This window comes from Staurois parvus, unplaced genomic scaffold, assembly GCF_062004578.1.
Source record: "Staurois parvus isolate SC_StPar_1 unplaced genomic scaffold, SC_StPar_1.0 ptg001830l, whole genome shotgun sequence".
In the NCBI taxonomy this organism is placed as follows: domain Eukaryota; kingdom Metazoa; phylum Chordata; class Amphibia; order Anura; family Ranidae; genus Staurois; species Staurois parvus.
In genome coordinates this window covers 1,750,022-1,767,280 of record NW_028319626.1, presented here as the reverse complement: position 1 = coordinate 1,767,280, position 17,259 = coordinate 1,750,022, and the positions used below count along the sequence as shown (strand labels likewise).

Genomic DNA, 17,259 nt, shown 5'->3' with positions numbered 1-17,259 from the left:
TGACCTTATTTAAACATGGGAAGTTATTTACTAAAACTAGGGAATGCAAAATCTGGTGCACCTCTGCAGAGAAACCAATCAGCTTCCAGGTTTTATTGTCTTAGGCTAGCCAAACACTGTACAATTTTCTTACAATTTTCTGTCCAATTTCTGCCCAATTTCCTTTAGATTTACCTTCAACTGTGTAGTGCAAGGGACCGCCTAATTGGATACAACTGAAAGTGTCGTTTAGGTTTGACCTCATATTATATGGTTTTTGGTAAATCTAATGAAAATTGTATAAATGTATTGCCAGCAAAAGCCTAAAGTGGATGTAAAGGCTCAAAATTTTTTACCTTCACACATTAAGGTAAAAAACCCTTCTCTGTGCAGCAACCCCCCCCCCCCCCCCCAATACTAAGCCCCCTCTCAATCCAGCCATCTGCACTGGAGTCTCATCTATCCCAGGACTCCCTCTCCGCATTGGCTGAGGCAGCAGTGGAAGTCATTGGCTCCCACTGCAGTCAATCACAGGCAGTGAGTCAATGAAGACATATGGAGCAGAGGATGTCCCCACAGCTCCCGACAGGAGCCCAGTCAGGGAACTCGAGAAGCGTAGGATCCGGGGTGCTCTGTGCAAAACCACTGCACACAGCAGGTAAGTACAGACATGTTTGTGCTCCAGTGTTAGTAAAGCTCTCCCATTATATCACTTTTGTCAGGAATGTGACAATGACTGGCTGGACAGAATTAGAAATACCTGCAAAGCCATGTCGGTGTTCCACTTTAATATTGTATTCTTGCATACTTTGTCGTTTCTCCCTGACCATGGCTGGACAAATTATTGTCGCATTAAACAGCTAGCGCGGCCAAACTCATTTCCGGAGAACACGTTCACACAAAAGCCTCGAGTAGATTAGCTAGCAGCTGTAAATTTGTTTAGCAGCATTGGTCACCTATGATTTGTGAAGCCCTGGTAACACAGCACCCCCAAAAATAAAAGCATCAAACCTCGGAATAGAATTTAACCAATGATTCACCTGTGTGGTCACCCGGGGGGACACAATCTTCATCTCATGAAGAAAAATAATAAAAAAAAAAAATCATTTAGAGAACAAGTAGTACAGACACATTGATTGCGACTGGATCATTTACTGCCAATACGTTCCCCATCCCAGGAGCAGGGGGAGGGGAGATGCAAAGATGTAAACACCGCAGGCGCAGAATGCGTTAGGGTCCATCTCTCCTCACTAACCAGCAATAAACACAATGGCTGCAATAAATCTATGAGACCCATTATAAAGCAGAGCTTACAATCTAGCCTCAGGAAATCTCTATAAAAACCACCAAGGTGCCCTTTCACACTCAGATATGCAATAATGCACATTTTTGGACGCGTGTTACTGAGCAATAGTGTGCTCACGTTTGTGTGTTTTTATTCATTTTTTATGTTTTTTATGCAACTGGGGAGAAACAGAATTTCAATGGTGCAGAACTGTGAAGGAATTTACCATTCATTTCAGTAAACCTGCCTAACCACCTCCCGTCCGGCCGTTGTATATAAACGGCCAGACGGGGCAGTGCAGGGTCGGGTGGCCGTTTATAAACGGACTCCCCGCACCCTGCTTGTGCGCGCTCCCTGGGAGCCTGCAGCACCGCGGTCTGCTGCCCGCTGTGTCCTCCGGAACACCGATCGTCAGACGGGACCTCTGTGTGAGGTCCCGATCATGTGATCACTGATTGGCCAATCAGTGATCACATGCAGAGTAGTAAGCAAGATGTCACTTGTGACATTATTGCTTACTACGTGTGAAATCTGTGGATGACAGAGGTCACATGGTACAGGGCTATTCACAACAGCCTGGTACCATGTAACAAACTGTGACCAATCACAGCTCACTCAGTAGTTCTCAATGGCTGCAAAAATGCAGCTAAAGAGAAGGAGAAATGATCGCTTTTATAGCCTTTATGGGTGTAAAAGCAATAAGTGTAAAAAATAAAAATCTTCATCACCCCCACAAGTAGTACAGTGTCACCATGGTGACACTGTACTGCTAGAGTGACCGTATGTAAAAAAAAAACAAATATAAAAAAATTTTAAAAAATATTTAAAAATTATAATTTTTAGTTAAACTAATTTGGGTTTTTTTTTTTACTAAAAAGATAACGGAATAAATTTTGGCCAAGATTTATGATGAAATATTATCTATTTGCAAAATTTTATAAGAAAAACACTTTTCAAAATTTTTGGATTTTTAAATTTACATAGCAAAAAAAATAAAATCCCAGCGGTGAGTAAAAACCACCAAAATAAAGCTTTATCTGTCTCAAAAAAATGCTAAAAAAATTCACATGGGTTCAGTATTGCATGACCGCACAATTGCCAATCAAAGTGTGATAGTGCTGAAAGCTGAAAATTGGCCTGGACAGGAAAGGGGTGAAAGTGTCCGGACTGGAAGTGGTTAAAGTGGAAATTCTGCTTTATGGCCCCCCCCCCCTCTATTTTTGGCCATCTCTACCACTTCTGTTCAGATCACTGCTGTGGATCTATTGGAGGTTTTCCTCCCCCCTCTAGCAAGCCTGCGGGATCATTCAAAAAAAAAAAAAAAAAAAAAAAAAAGGAGCACAGCTCAGGCATACGCAATGGGAAACCGCAAGAAATCACAGCTGGCTGCCCACAGTAAACATGGAGGAGACCCAAAGACCAGCGAAGAGCAGGCCAGGGTGAGGACGGTGCTGGAACCCTGGACAGGTAAGTTTCCTTTTATTAAAGGTCAGTACAGTAGTTTCAGTATTTGCTGAATCTGATGTTTTTCCAACCAGGGTGAAGAGCTTTAATGAAACAGAATGATCAAATCTTCTATTCTATCCCCAGTAACACATCCTACTCACAGAACTAGAGAAGCTGCAATCTACAACCAGCAGCATGGAAACGGTACTGAGGACTGTGATGGCCATTTCTCAGATAAAGAAAACCAATGTAATGAGGAAGTACGGAGAATGCTACAGTTCATTCTCGGAAAATACCGAACACCAACTTACATTTGTGCAAACCTGGAAGTCAGCTGTCATTCTTCCTCCAATGAGCTGCGGGGGGAGGAATCCCCGCCCCACATGTGACATATACAAAAGGGGCAGAGATACTTATGACATCACTGTGGAGGAGCATCTCTGCCCCTTTGTATATGTCAGCTGTCAGACCGCAGTTCATCGGAGTAGGAATGAGAGCCAACGTCTGACTTCAAACGCAAACTCACCCCTACCTTTTAACCATTAAATTGAGAACGCGAACAAACGCGCGCGCAAAACACACCTAACCTGCCTGATCAGCATGTTATTCCATGGTTATGGGTGTGATCAGCATGTTATTCCATGGTTATGGGTGCCTCAAAGTACTGAGGCCATTGGATTAGTATGTTAGCCAGGCAACTAGCATTTTCAGAAAGAGAACCACAAAATGACAGCAAAATTCTCAGCATCCTAAGCCAGTGGTCTCCAAACTGCGGCCATTTGTATACCTTTATCTAGCCCTTGGGCCACTATGATTGCCACTGACACCAACGAGATTGTAAGTGTGTGTGTCGCTACACCTGCCCACTGACACCGATTGGGGAGGGGATGGGGGGGGGAAAGGGGCGGCCACCAACAACGGAGGGACAGCTATAAATTAAAATGACAAATAATGGGGGCACAATGCCTCCAACTGACACCAATGGTGGGGGACTAGTATTCCCCCCCAACCAAATCAAAAGATTTATTATTATTATTTAATGTACTTATATAGCGCTGTCAATTTACATATATATTGTACATTCACATCAGTCCCTAACCCTCAAGGGGTGTACAATCTAAGGTCCCTAACTCACATTCATACATACACATACTAGGGACAATTTAGACAGGAGCCAATTCACCTACCAGCATGTCTTTGGAGTGTGGGAGGAAAACGGAGTACCCGGGTAAACCCATGCAGGCACAGGGAGAACATGCAAACTCCAAGCAGGTGGTGCCGTTGTTCGGATTCGAACCAATGACCTTTTACTGCCAGGCGGAAGTGCTAACCATTTAGCCATTGTATACTCCCACTGACGCCAGGACATTTTTTACCCCCACATCTGCCCCCCCCCCCGAAATAAACTGGCTCTTTGTTCAGCAAATTTGAAGACCCCTGTTCTAAGCTATGGCAGACATATAGAAGAGCACCAGTACTGAAGGAGATGAGAACAGAGCATGCAAAAACTACAGGCGACATGTTGTGGAATTCACTTTGTAGTGTTCACAACCACAGTACTGTCAACACATTAGGGCAATAAACACACTATTGACATATGACACTGGCAGGAAATGTAAAGTTTTTGAAGGAATCATTAACCTTTTACACATCACAAACATTAAATAAAAAAAATCACAATAAAAAGGAGGTCATCTGCAGGTACGTGTCCATGACACAGAGTGTAATCTCTCAGGAGCCGGGCCCTCTGAATCCTCCTGTACCACAAATTGTATTGTAACTGTAATGTCTTCATTTTGTAAAGCGCTGCGCAAACTGTTGGCGTATATAAATCCTGTATAATAATAAAGGCACAGCAAGTATCACAGCACAAGGCACTACTGTAAAAATGCAATCCTCCGGCCTGTTAAACATTTGGAATCAACAGATCTCAAAAAGAAAGCAGTATAGGCAGCTCTCTTAGGTTAAAGAGCTTGCAATCAAGTGAAACCAAGGAAGATCTGGTATCCAAAAGCTATGCATACAGAAGTGTAACTGGAGCACAGAAGGGATTATCATCACATTGCAGGCGGGCAGCGGTAAAGTGAGACCCCCTAGAGCATTCAATCTAGAGCCGAGCGAAAGGTCATGCAAAATAATACTAAACGCGTTTGTACCTTATCTGCATTGACCGTCGGACTGCATGAAGACAGAGAACGCTAGGCAGAAGAGCTTGTAATCTACATCCAGTTGTGTAAGCTCAGCGAAAATCAGAAGACTCAAAGCTGGAGGAAGTTCTAGGGCTCATGTACATTGCAGCTGATAAACGCACGTTTAGGAGATGTTCAGCCTTTTTTCAGCAGCCCCTGAACTCTCCCTAATGTTTTCCTATGTGTCCATGTACACTATGTTGTCTACAGTCGTTTACAGGCATTTGAGTTTACAGACTTTTTTTGAACGCAGAAAACTTGTGTTTAGCAGTCGATTTTATCAGCGTTTCAACCGCAAAATGCTTGTAAAGCGGCAAAATGCCGCAAATCGCGTTTATACTTTTTTTTTTTTAACTCTTCCAGTTCCCAATGCTGTCCAGAGCCTTTCTCATCATGAAAAATGCATGCAAAGCGTTTTCAAGGTACTCAAATGGACAAAACACTGAACACAGGATGTTCCTACCAAGCTTGTCACACATTGTAATGACCAATTCACACCTCAGACCTCTCCCACCCTTGGAAACAAAAGATATGTTAATGACCATTCACACCTCAAATTCCTCATGAGGACCCCCTGCCAGGTGGCCTTAATGACTCCCTCCACCAGACACCTTTCCCACCCTTGGAAACAAAAAAAATGTTAATGACCATTCACACCTAATTATCTCAACACCTACTGCTGTCTCTGCTTCTACTCTCTGTATTTCTCTGAAACAGTCTAAAATAGTTAATAATTTACTACTTTTCAGTGCATTCTGGGCATTTGGGAGGTTCTCCTGTGCTTATCTTTAAAAAACATACATAAACGCAAACACACAAATACGTTATGCAAACGCAGCAAAACAGACTTTTTTTAACCTACGTTGTCCAGCAGTCAGTTTCCATCATTCAGAAGAAGTGTCCCGTGTACATGGGGCCTTAGAAAAGCCAACTGTACAGGCCAAAATAATCAAACCAGCTAATGCTAAAGGGACAATTAAAATTGAAAAAAAAAAAAACACTAACAAAAAATATATGATATATTAGCAACTTCATCTATGAGAAAGTCAGATGACCAAAGTAAAATCATGAAGAGGCTTCGCTGCTAAATTTGCAATATAGCTATAGCTTGAGGAGGGGATATGCAAGATGTAAACAGTGGTGGGATGAAGAACTATGAATGCATGTTTGGCCAAAGAGCTCGCAATCTTGATCTTTTGGAAACAGCTCAGTGCAACTTTAGCTGGTACAGGACTAGGGAGAGATTGCTTGATGGAAACTGTACTGGAGAGGAATTATACAAGATCTTGTGAGGTTGATGAAACTGAATATTAAAAAATTTGATCGTTCAGGGAAATCAGGCTTTGGGATGGGAGGGGGGGGGGGGTTGACATGCAGATGTGAGGAATTATCTCTGGGTGAGGAGCTTTCAAATCTAGCCTAAGTCAGGAAAGCTCAGTGACTACCTCCAGTCTAGATCTACCTGGGAAAGCTCAGCAGCTCTAGAGGAGGGAGATGTAGGATGGTATAGAACTAGTACGGACCAGCCATACATGGATGGAAATGTGGCCGGCTCAGCAGGGACCAGATGAATTTTGATTCATGTATGGGCAGGTTGGTTTTTCTGAAGTCAATCAACTGACTTGTGTACAACCCGCCTGTCAAGTGTTTCCCCAAAACGATCAATGCTGCTGGATATAGCCGGCAACACTGATCATTGTATTCTGACAGTGGGGAAGTCAGGTAGATCAGTGTATAGGCTGCCTAAAGGAATTATATGAGGAACTCCTGGGATGAGGAGCTTGCAATCTATACCTATTTAAAAATTGGACTATGGCTTAGGCAGCAAAACAGTATGCCACGCTCCTGGGCTGAAGAGCTTGCAAGCAGAAATGGAAGTCTAACCAAGCTCAGCCAGGGGAAGGGGAGATCTGAGCAAGAATTTACAATCTATACCACATGGGAAAAAAAATGACTTTGGCTGAGGGAGGGGAGATGGTGAACGCAAACATTCCAGGGAAGGACTATGCAGCCCTTTCGGCTTTAAAGCTTGAACCCAGATCAGGTTAGGAAGGCTCAGCAACCCAGGCTGGAGAAGGGGAGATGCAGGAGGTAAGGAGTAATGAGGTTACATTGGACCCCCTCAGCTGAAAAGCTTGCAATCTTTACAGTCAGAAGAGCTCAGGGACTCTGGCTGCAGATGTGAACATTCTGAATTGGAATCATTAGAGGACTTGAGGTCCTCCTAGGCTGAAGAACTTACAATCGATATCCAGCCAGGAGAGCTCAATGACTAGGAAACACTGAGGCAGAGGGTAAACAATGAGGTGGGGCTATACATAACTCTCCTAGGCTAAAAGGCTTACAATCTACATCCAGTCAAGGAGTAAAGTGACAAAGGCAGGCCATACATTAAGCAATTTTCTTTCCTGCAACCTCGGGTTCCAGGAAAGAAAGTTACTTGATTCCCCCATCAGCAGAGTCAGTGTTGATGGGGGAATCCCTCCCACAGTGCCGAGTTCTGCCAGTGGGCAGCCTTCCCTGCTGGCAGAACATAATGATTACTGCCGGCGGCTATAGTGGGCAGTAATCGCATGCAAAAAATCCAACAAGCTGGTTGTACTGCATTCGATGGATGGATCGACTTCAGTACAACCAGCCTGCCCATAGATGGATCAAATCTCAGCCGGTCCCTGCTAAACCAGTCAAGATTTGGTCCATATATGTCTGGCCTAAAGCTGGCCATACACTATGCACATTTCGGTCAGCAAGTCACCTCCCGCCCACCATCCCTCAATTGAAAAAAAAACTAAATCAAAGTAGAGGGGTGGAAAATTGACAGCTGAAAAGCAGCTGCATCCAATCAAATTCAGCCACTGAGTATTTTGACAGCCAATGAGGCCAGCTATCAAAACACTATAGGCACATCTGGAGAGTTGTCCATCCACACTGTATATGACAATGGCCAGCTGAACTGGGGGTGGAGTACTGCATATGAGGGTTATTTGGAACCCTCCTAGACTGAAGAACTCACAATCTAGATCTGGTTAGTAGAATATTGTGGGACCCTCCCAAGTTTGAAGAATTTACAATCTATATCTAGTCTGTTAACCTCAATGACTGGCTAGGCAGTACAAATGCAGAAAGTAAGCAGTACAAGGGAGGACATTTATGCCAGGCCTTCCTAGGTTGAAGAGCTTACAATTTAGGTCTAATCAGGAAAGCTCAGTGAGGAAGGGGTGAAGCAAGATGTAAACAATGAGCTGGGGCTATGAAGCATCCTCCTCAGCTGAACAGCTTATCCTTTTCATTGTTGCGAGTTCACCAACTAGCTTGGGGTAAGCACTACAGGATGTAAACAAGGAGGTAGGCCATTGAGAAGCCTCCTCGTCTGAAAAGCTAACAGTCTAGATCTGGTCGGGAATGTTTGGTGCTATGGAAGACATGCAGGACTGAAACAGTTATAAGAGTGCTGTGGTTCCCTGAAGTGCCTACAATCTACATCTAACCAGAAAAGCTCAGCAATTGAAGGAACACACAAAATGTAAGAAGTTCAAGGGGATTCTGGGGAAGGTGGTGGTGGGGGGGGGGGGGGGGGGGGGTGTTGGGTAGAGGAAGGCATTTATGTGAGGCCCTTCTAGATTGAAGGTAAAGGGATTATGTAGGATCCCTGCAGATGAAGAGCTTGCAATCTACACACTGTCAGGAGACCTCAGCAACTGAGGTTTGCGAAGGGGAGATGCAGAAGGTAGGGTGAGGAGTAAGGGGGTTATTTGGGACCACCCTCAGTTGAAAAGCTTACAATCTATACGAAATTAGGAGGAATCAGAGACTCTGGCTGTGAAGGTGAAAATTTAGAACCATAAACATTAAAGAGGACAAGAATGTGAGGACCTAATAGACTGAAGAACTTACAATCTAGATCTAGGCAGGGAAGCCCAGTGACTGGCTGGGGGAAAGGATAGGCAGGATGTAAACAAGGAGGTAAAGCATTATTATTAGGAACCCTCCTAGATCAAAAAGCTAACAATTTACATGTAGGAAAGAGGTTCAATTACACAGAAGAGATGCAGGATACATCCAGCGAAGGGATTAGGGTGGGGGATCTTCCTGGCCTGAAGAGCTTACAATCTACACCTAGTCACAAGAACTTGGTGCTGCAGAGAAGTCCAGCATTTATCTAGTAATGGGATTATGATAGGACCTTCCTGACCTGAAGAGCTTACATCAAGATCTAGTCAGGAACTGGGTGGGGGGAGGGGCAAGACAGGATGTAAACAATGAAGCATTACTTGAAAGACTCCTGAGCCAAGACTCTGCAGCTAGGCAGGACAGCTCAGTGCCTAAAGAAGAGTTGCAGGACTCAGTGATGGATTACAGTGGGACCTTCCTAGACTACAGAGCTAACAATCTACCCTTGGGATGGCTCAGAGCTGCCTAGAAGATACAAGTTTTGTCCAATGATGGAATTATTGCTGGGACCATCCTGGGCTGAAGAGCTAACACTCTACGCTTAGGATGGCTCAGTGCTGTAGAAGAGATGTGGGATTCAGTGATGGGGTGAAACTATTCTGATCTGTAGAGCTAACAACCTACCCTTAGGGGGGGGGGGGATCAGTGATGTAGGATTTACTCAGTGATAGCATTATGATGGGATTATCCGGACCTGAAGAGCTAACAATCTGCCCTGAGGATGGCCCAGTGCTGCAGAAGAGATGAAGGACCTGATGAGATGACCCTGCAGGGCTGAAGAGAACAATCTAGATGACTAGCTGGGGAAAGGCAGAAGGTAACAACGAGGCATACCATTATTGGGAACTCTCCCTGGGCAGAAGAGCTAACAATCTATACTTAGAATAATTCAGTGCTGCAGAAGAGATGCAGGATTTAGGGATGAGGTTATAGCAAGACTTTCCTGGGCTGAAGAGCTGTCAATCTACGCTCAGGATTGCTTAATGAGGTAGAAGAGATGCGAGATTTGATGGCATTGTGAAGGCACTGTCCTGGGCAGCAGAGCTGACAATCTACTCATGGGATGTTTCAGGGCTGTAGAAAGAATGCAGGATTGAGTAATGGGATTATGGTGGGACCCTCCTGGACTGAGGAGCTAACAGTCTACACTCGGGGTGGCTTAGTGATTCTGGATTTTCAGCAACGGAACTATGGTGGGACTTTCCTGGCCAGAAAAGATGACAATCTACTGACTGGATGGCTGAATGCAGCAGAGATGAGATTATGGTGGAACTTCACTAGGCAGAAGAGCTGACAATCTACTTATAGGAAGGCTAAGTGTTGTTGAAGGATGCAAGATCTGATGGAACAACGTGGGACCCCTCCAGGCTGAGAAGCTGACAATCTACTCATAGAAAATCTTAGTGCTGTAGAAGGGAGGCAGGATCTGATAGGATAATGATGGGACCCCACTAGGCAGAAGAGCTGACAATCTATTAAATTCTACAGAAGGGATGCAGTATCTGGTGGGATGATGGTGGGACCTTCCTAGGCAAAAGAGCTGACAATCTACTCATGTAATAGCTGACTGCTGTAGAAGGGATTCAGGATCTGATGATCCAGGGCAGAAGAACTGGCAATCTACACAAAGGAATGCGGAGTACTCTAGAAAGGGTGCAGGTAGGAAGATGGTGGGCCTCTCCTGGGCAGAAAAGCTGACAATCTACCCTTAGAATGACTGTGCACTATAGAAGAGTTGCAGGATCTCATGATCTGTAGAAAGCACAGAGGATATGATATGAAGTAGATGGAATGATGGTGGGACTCCTCTGGGCAGAAGAGCTGACTATCATCTGTAGATGGTATACAAGATGTGATTGGTGGGACTCCTCTGGGCAGAAGAGCTGACAATCATCTGTAGATGGTATACAGGATGTGATTGGTGGGACTTCCCTAGGCAGAAGAGCTGACAATCATCTGTAGAAGGTATACAGGATGATGGTGGGACTCCTCTGGGCAGAAGAGCTGACAATCATCTGTAGAAGGTATACAGGATGTGATATGAATGGCAGGACTACTCTGGGCAGAAGAGCTGACAATCATCTGTAGATGGTATACAGGATGTGATTGGTGGGACTCCTCTGGGCAGAAGAGCTGACAATCATCTGTAAAAGGTATACAGGATGTGATTGGTGAGACTCCTCTGGGCAGAAGAGCTGACAATCTGTAGATGGTATACAGGATGTGATTGGTGAGACTCCTCTGGGCAGAAGAGCTGACAATCTGTAGATGGTATACAGGATGTGATTGGTGAGACTCCTCTGGGCAGAAGAGCTGACAATCTGTAGATGGTATACAGGATGTGATTGGTGGAACTCCTCTGGGCAGAAGAGCTGACAATCTGTAGATGGTATACAGGATGTGATTGGTGGGACTCCTCTGGGCAGAAGAGCTGACAATCATCTGTAGAATGTATACAGGATGTGATGTGATTGGTGGGACTCCTCTGGGCAGAAGAGCTGACAATCATCTGTAGATGGTATACAGGAAGTGATTGGCGGGACTCCTCTGGGCAGAAGAGCTGACAATCATCTGTAGAAGGTATACAGGATGTGATGTGATTGGTGAGACTCCTCTGAGCAGAAGAGCTGACAATCATCTGTAGAAGGTATACAGGATGTGATTGGTGAGACTCCTCTGAGCAGAAGAGCTGACAATCATCTGTAGATGGTATACAGGATGTGATGTGATTGGTGGGACTCCTCTGGGCAGAAGAGCTGACAATCATCTGTAGAAGGTATACAGGATGTGATGTGATTGGTGGGACTCCTCTGGGCAGAAGAGCTGACAATCGTCTGTAGAAGGTATACAGGATGTGATTGGTGAGACTCCTCTGAGCAGAAGAGCTGACAATCATCTGTAGATGGTATACAGGATGTGATTGGTGGGACTCCTCTGGGCAGAAGAGCTGACAATCATCTGTAGAAGGTATACAGGATGTGATGTGATTGGTGAGACTCCTCTGGGCAGAAGAGCTGACTATCATCTGTAGAAGGTATACAGGATGTGATATGAATGGCAGGACTACTCTGGGCAGAAGAGCTGACAATCCTCTGTAGATGGTATACAGGATGTGATTGGTGGGACTCCTCTGGGCAGAAGAGCTGACAATCATCTGTAGAAGGTATACAGGATGTGATTGGTGGGACTCCTCTGGGCAGAAGAGCTGACTATCATCTGTAGATGGTATACAGGATGTGATTGGTGGGACTCCTCTGGGCAGAAGAGCTGACAATCGTCTGTAGAAGGTATACAGGATGTGATTGGTGGGTGCTCCTGCTGTGTAATCCAATCTGAGGCCTGCAGTGGTCCTGGCAGTGAGGGGTGGGGGAGGGGAGATGCAGAATGTAAACAGAGGCGGGGGGGGGGGGATTATTATCACACCCAGACAGTAGTGACCCCCCTCCCCTTATTATCTCCCAGCAGGCCCTCCCCCAGTCACAGAGCATGCTGGGACCTGTAGTCCCCCTCCCCCCATCCCTGAGGCTGTGCTGGGCCCCGCAGGCCGGGGAGGCGGCCCTGGATTACCTGTATGAGGGAAGCTGGACACCCAGGATCCGGCGCTGTCCCCGGGGCTCTCTGAGGTGCGGCCTCCGCTCACCCTTTCTCCCCCTCTGCAGGCCCGGAGAGGCCTTGGAGACGGTGGAGGGGGGAGAAGACGCTACGACGGCCCCGCTTCCACCTGGAGGGTGGGGAGAACCCCGCTCACCGGCGCCGGGCGGCGATCTCTCCCCTCTCTATTTATTATTATTATTGTTCTTCACCGCCGCCGCACAAATCTCCTCACAGACCCCCGCCGCGCACGCAAACCTCGCCACGGCCCGCAGCTCCGCCCCGCCGCCTCAGCCGCAGCGCCCGATTGGCGCCCAGAAACCCAGCCGGGAACTTGGTTGGGCCTCGCAGCTGTCAATCTAACCGCTTCGATCGAATTCGCTGGTGGAAAGAAGCCTGTAAAAATGATTGGTCGTGGCGGCTGTCGATCTCGATGGCACCGCCCCTTTTTTGTCCGGCCTACGTCAAGGCACTTCATTCTCTCGCTCACAGACTAAACTGGGAATTTGATTTGCCAGCTCAGCTGTCAACATCGAGGTCCCTCCCCACTGATTTGCGAGCGATAAACCTATTGGTGAAGGCTGTCTAGTTCAGTAAGACTATTGGCTGGATTGTCAATCAGTCATGACAGATCCGCTCCCTTTCGCTGCGGCGTCAAGGCGATAGACGTGGGAGGAACGGGTTAGGGCTGAGCTCCTCCCACGCAGTAGGAGTTTTTAGGGGCGTGTGTGACTCTGGGAAAGACAATGAGAGTGACGAACAAGGCACTGCTTTGAAATAAGATGTCAATCAAAGAACACCACGCCTACTTCTTGCTGCCAGAGTTGTGCCTGTAGAGTGTGAGTGACTGACAGATGGAGGGGAAATGTTCTGCGCATGCGCAGATATTGTAGGCCTGAGCTCTTAAAGATAACCTGTCTTGATGCAGCCAATGTCCTGACCATAGTTGTCAGTCTCCAATCAGAGGAGCCATTTGTCACTCCAGCTACCACACGCTTTGTGTTCATCCATGGGGCTCGGGCCTGGATGGAAATCTGTTGTACTGCCTGTGGAACATTCCATAGTACTTGTATTTATTGCCCTACAATATACACCAATGACGGGGCACCATTCCTCCCACTGACACCAATGATGGGGCACCATTCCTCCCGCTGACACCAATGACTGACACCAATGATGGGGCACCATTCCTCCCGCTGACACCAATGACTGACACCAATGATGGGGCACCATTCCTCTCGCTGACACCAATGATGGGGCACTATTCCTCCCAATGACACCAATGATGGGGCACCATTCCTCCCACTGACACCAATGACGGGGCACCATTCCTCCCGCTGACACCAATGACGGGGCACCATTCCTCCCGCTGACACCAATGACGGGGCACCATTCCTCCCGCTGGCACCAATGACGGGGCACCATTCCTCCCGCCGACACCAATGACGGGGCACCATTCCTCCCACTGACACCAATGATGGGGCACCATTCCTCCCACTGACACCAATGATGGGGCACCATTCCTCCCCCTGACACCAATTATTATTATTATTATACAGTATTTATAAAGCGCCAATAGTTCGCTCAGCGCTGTACATTACAGAGGGGGACAGAACATGTGACAGAACAATACCAATACAATGCAAAACATGAGGGGATCGAGGGCCCTGCTCTTTCCAATGATGGGGAACCATTCCTCCCGCTGACACCAATGATGGGGCACCATGCCTCAAATGACACCTATAGGACAATATTCTCCCCACTGACACAAATGATGGAAAACTATTCCTCCCACTGACACCGGATCCCGCATTCACTATATCTGGTCTCCCCGGACCCTGCATTCACTATATCCACTCTCCTCGGACCCTGCATTCACTATATCCACTCTCCCTGGACCCTGCATTCACAATATCCGGTCTCCCCGGACCCTGTATTCACTATATCCAGTCTCCCCGGACCCTGCATTCACTATATCCAGTCTCCCCGGACCCTGCATTCAATATATCTGCTCTCCCCGGACCCTGCATTCACTATATTCGCTCTCCCCGGACCCCGCATTCACTATATCTGGTCTCCCCGGACCCTGCATTCACTATATCTGCTCTCCCCGGACCCTGCATTCACTATATCTGCTCTCCCCGGACCCTGCATTCACTATATCCGCTCTCCCCGGACCCCGCATTCACAATATCCGCTCTCCCCGGACCCTGCATTCACTATATCTGGTCTCCCAGGACCCTGCATTCACTATATCCGGTCTCCCACAGTACACAGAACATGGAAATGCAATTATTTTAGTAAATATAAACTGCTAAATACCTTTTCTCATCAGCAGTTAGAGCCATCTTGTGACTTCTATCAGTGTTCAACAGAGTACTGGTTGAAGCTTGTAGGAGGAGTTTTCTTTCTGCTCTAGGAGGATGCAGAACACCTGACCTCTGTCTGGACATTGCTGATTGGCCCTGTTCTGATCACGTGCACACTCCCAAGAAAAAAAAAAAAACTCTCTAGCAATATACACCAAACTGAGCATGTACAGAGTGACTACTCACAATATGTCTTATCAGAAGATAAGAGGGGACACTGGAAGAAGGGGAGGATCAGAGAAGACAGGATCAAACAGCCTTTTAACACAATGCAGATGATTAACCCCTTAGGTTCCACAGTGAGTATAACAAGCATGCTTTACTGCATCTACAGACTGATTGTACTGTTGTGGGTTTAGTAACACTTTAAGGGCCGGTTCACACTCCATGCGTTTCAGTTGCTTTTTTTCTGCATCCAAAACGCACAGAAAGTAGGTGGTATGGTTGTCAGTGTCATAGTTCACATCAGTGCTTGCAGTGATGTTCCGGATGTTCCGGATGTTCCAGTGTGTTCCGGATGCAGAAAAAAAAGTAGAACTGGCTGCATTTTTTTCTCCACAGAAGTGCACTGGAACGTGTTAAAACGCATCAAAAACATACCGGAACTCACCAAAACGCATCAGAACACACTGGAACACACATGTCCCTATTTAACCACCTCCCGTCTGGCTGGACGGTGTGCACTGCAGGGACGTGTGGCCGTTTATAAACGTCCTCCCTGCTCCCTGCTTGTGCGCGCTTCCTGGGAGCGTGCAGCACCGCAATCCGGTGCCCGCTGTGTCCTCCGGTCACAGTGGAACACCGATCATCAGGCGAGGTCCCGATCATGTGTTTACTGATTGGCCAATCAGTGATCACATGAAGAGTAGTAAGCAAGATGTCACTTCTGACATCATTGCTTATTATGTGTGAAATCTGTAAGTGATCACTGAGGTCACATGGTACAAGGCTATTCACAACAGCCTTGTACCATGTGACAAGCTGTGACCAATCACAGCTCACATAGTAGTTCTCAATGGCAGCAAGAATGCAGCCAGAGAGAAGGAGAAATTATTGCTTTTACAGGCTTTAAGGGAGTAAAAGCAATCAGTGTAAAATATAAAAAAAAAATCTTCATCACCCCCCACAAGTAGTACAGTGTCACCATGGTGACACTGTACTGCTAGGGTGACAGTATGTAAAAAAAAAAACATTAATATTAATATAAAAAATAAAATAAAAATGTAAAAAAAAATATTTTAAAATTATAATTTTTGGTTATAAACTAATTTGGGTTATTTTTTTTTTACTAAAAGATAACGGAATACATTTTGGCCAAGATTTATGATGAAATTTTCAAAATTTTTGGACTTTTTCATTTACATAGCAAAAAAAATAAAAATCCCAGTGGTGAATAAATACCACCAAAATAAAGCTTTATCTGTCTCAAAAAAATGCTAAATAAATTCATATGGGTACAGTGTTGCATGACCGCACAATTGCCAAAGTGTGATAGCGCTGAAAGCTGAAAATTGGCCTGGACAGGAAGGGGGTAAAAGTGTCCGGACTGGAAGTGGTTAATTTGAAGAAAAAAAAGAGAGGGTAAAAAATGAACTGGAATGCATAAAAAACACACTGGAACGTTTCAAAAATGCACTGAAACACGTAAAAAACGCACATGGAAAAACACATCTGTTTCTATACACCGAGTTCCAAATTATTATGCAAATGATATTTTTCTCATTTCCCTAAATAATTGATGTAAATAACAGTCGGCATAATTCTCATGTTATCAACTATTAAGAGTACAATTCACATTTTATTGAACAAACCTCCTAATGATAACAGGATTTTTGTTCCAAATTATTCCGCACAGGAAGTTTCAGAACACTTTATAGGTTGTAAAGAACTGAAAATTGTCATTTGTTGTGTTTGCAGCATATTTACTAAAATCAAAAGCTATTTCAATCAAACTTTTAACAACATTTTACCTTTTTAAACATTTGAACAGGTCACGTTACATTGTAACATAGGAGCCCTTGTTTGATAGCAGCTTCACAAGTCTTGCATCCATTGAACTTGTGAGTTTTTGGACAGTTTCTGCTTGAATTTGTTTGCAAGATGTCAGGATAGCCTCCCAGAGCTGCTGTTTGGATGTAAACTGCCTCCCACCCTCATAGATCTTTTGCTTGAGGATGCTCCAAAGGTTCTCAATAGGACTGAGGTCAGGGGAGGATGGAGGCCACACCATGACTTTCTCTCCTTTTATCCCCATAGCAGCCATTGATGCAGAGGTATTCTTTGCAGCATGAGATGGTGCATTGTCATGCATGAAGATGATTTTATTATGGAAAGCCTAGTTCTTCCTTCTGTACCAGGGAAGAAAGTGGTCAGTCATAAACTCCACATACTTTGCAGAGGTCATCTTTACACCTTCGGGGACCCTAAAGGGGCCGACCAGCTCTGTTCC

At 45.6% G+C, this 17,259-nt stretch overlaps 1 long non-coding RNA gene across 1 annotated transcript in view; it reads right to left on the bottom strand.

Moving 5' to 3' along the window:
- The window catches only part of LOC149434124 (uncharacterized), a 55,790-nt gene extending 43,066 nt beyond the window's left edge, over positions 1 to 12,724 (bottom strand). The window contains exon 1 of the long non-coding RNA XR_016308809.1: positions 12,418 to 12,724. This is a non-coding gene — a long non-coding RNA (uncharacterized LOC149434124). The remainder of the gene's footprint in view (positions 1 to 12,417) is intronic.
- Between the last annotated feature and the right edge of the window lie 4,535 nt (positions 12,725 to 17,259).